The sequence below is a fragment of the Pelophylax lessonae genome, assembly GCF_965119305.1.
Source record: "Pelophylax lessonae genome assembly, chromosome: 1".
Taxonomy (NCBI): Eukaryota; Metazoa; Chordata; class Amphibia; order Anura; family Ranidae; genus Pelophylax; species Pelophylax lessonae.
Window position 1 is genome coordinate 617,473,093 of NC_138768.1, and position 2,811 is coordinate 617,475,903.

Below are 2,811 nucleotides of genomic sequence, written 5' to 3' on the forward strand. Positions count from 1 at the left end.
TGTCACATGTGTTGCAAACAAGAGCCATTTATGAGTCTCACACAGGTGTTTATGTGGCAGAGCTACTGTCTCATGTCGTGGAAGAATGGCAGCTGTCTGATAAATCTGTAGTGCTTGTGACCGACAACGCGGCGAACATGATAGTTGCAGCTCAAGTTGGTAAATTTCCTCATGTTAAATGTTTTGCCCATACACTCAATCTTGCATGTCAGCGGGCACTGAAAGGGGCCACGCTCTCCAGGCTTCTCGCCAGAGTGCGACGAATATCCACATTCTTCCATCGCAGCACTAGAGCAAGCCACTGTCTAAAAGAGAAACAGAAATGTCTGGGCCTGAAGAATCATAAGCTAATAACTGATGTGCCAACAAGATGGAACAGCGCATATGACATGGTCGAGAGGTTCTTAGAACAACAACCCGCAGTTTGTGCCACCTTGCTGTCTCCAGAAGTCAGAAAAGGAGAGTCTGATCTCTGCACTCTCAATTAAACAGATGTGTCAAATGCAGAGGACGCTGTGAGTGCATTAAAGCCAATGAAGGATGCAACCTTGCTGATGTCAGAAGAGCGCAACCCAACAGTGTCTCTCATTGCCCCTCTAAATGCACAACTGCTCCAGAGCATGACAGACACCATGGGAGACACAGCCATGACCCATGAGATCAAGAATGCCATCAAAACAGATCTCCTGAAGAGGTACAGCAGTGAGGCAGAGAAGAAGATCCTTCATACAGCCTCTGCACTGGATCCTCGCTTTAAAGGACTGCCTTTTATTCTCACAGAGGAGGAGAGATCGGAGATATACAGAGGAGTGACTGAGGAGGCTGCATCTTTGGAGGTAATTAGAATTTCATCATGTTTCCTGCCAGACAGCTAGAAGCTCAGCTACATTGTGTTGTGTAATAACATGCCCTGATTCACTGATGCGGTGTGGGAAGTGGAACTGTATGGTATGGATTACCGTGCAGTTCCCCACACCTCATCAATGAATCACACTCTTAGTCAGTTCAGCTCTTCTTATACTATTATCTTTTGTTCAAACACACAGATTACATCTAATAGAAGGACAAATGTGGATGAAGTGCCTAGGGAAAAAGCAACTGTGGAAGAAGAAACAACACCCATTGAGGACAGCCATTCTCCTCCCAAAAAAAAGGCCACAACATCGCTGCTCATGACTTTGCTGGGGCAGTCTTTCACTGATGGTGCAATAGAACCTAAGACCCCCTATGCCAAGGCAGAAGACGAAATGGAAAAATATTGTAAAGCCCCACCTCTGCCTCTCACTGAGGACCCTTTAAAATGGTGGCGTGAGCATGAGGTCATATTCCCCCTCCTCTCTCAGCTGTCAAAGCACTACTTGTGTATCCCAGGTACAAGTGTATCTGCAGAGCGGGTTTTCTCTACTGCAGGAGATGTTATAACAGCGAAAAGAAGCAGTCTTAAACCTGAGCATGTGGATCATCTAGTGTTCTTACAGAAAAACCTACATGTTCCCAAATGCTAAGCACTGAAATAATTACTAATTCATGTTTTTAATGAATTAGTAATTACTAATTCAGTCTGCCGCCAGTCACCAGTCAGTCACACCACCAGTCTTGTTTTATAGCTTTATAGCACTGATGGTTTGTTTTTGAAGATTGTCCTGTCCAATGTGTCCATTTCCAATCCATAATCCGTTCCGTTGCTTCACACTAAGTGTCTAGGCAAGGCAAGAAGCAGGGGTTAATTTAACCCTCAACCAAATAAATAATATCAAAGTGTATTTTCTTCTAGACAACTGACTGACACCAAGCCAGCCACGGTGCAGCATTATAGGAAGGAAAATCATTGAGAGAAATAACTTGTACATTTGAAGCTTAACCTCGAGTAAATCTTACATAGTTACATAGTTACATAGTAGGTGAGGTTGAATAAAGACATTAGTCCATCCAGTTCAACCTGTGTAGGTGTGTGTGGCTGTAATCATCTCACATACCCCTGAATGTTCTGATCCTTGAGATGTAAGTCTAAGAGTCTTTTGAAAGCCACCATACTACCCGCAGAAACCACCTCTTGTGGTAGAGAATTCCACAATCTTGTAGCCCTAACAGTAAAGAACCCCCCACGTTGCCTGAGGTTAAAACGCTTCTCCTCTAATCGCATTGTATGCCCTCGAGTCCTCATGCAATCCCTTCGAATGAACAGCTTTTTTTCTAAGCTGGGATCCCCATTAAGATATTTATAAATTGCTATCATGTCCCCCCTCAGACGTCTCTTCTCCAGGGAGAATAAATCGAGCGATTGTAGACGCTCTTCATAGTCAAGGTCCTCCAATCCCCTAATTAGTTTAGTTGCCCTTCTCTGGACTCTCTCCAGCTCCAACACATCCCTCCTGAGGACTGGCGACCAGAACTGGACAGAATACTTCAGATGCGGTCGGACCAGAGTTTTATAAAGTGGAAGGATTATAGTCTTATCTCTGGAATACATCCCTTTCTTTATGCATGCCAATATTCTGCTGGCTTTGGCAGCTGCCGCTTGACATTGCATGCTGTTGCCTAATCTATCATCAACCAAGACTCCCAGATCCTTCTCCATTTTTGATTCCCCCAAGGGTTCCCCTCCTAACGTGTATTGTGCTTTTATGTTTTTAGTCCCCAAGTGCAAAACCTTACACTTCTCCACGTTAAACCTCATTTGCCATGTCGTTGCCCACTCTGTAATTTTGTCCAGGTCATTCTGTAGGATATCTGCTTCATGCTGTGCAGTTATTGCTCTGGCCAATTTTGTGTCATCTGCAAAAACTGATATCGAACTACTGATCCCGACCT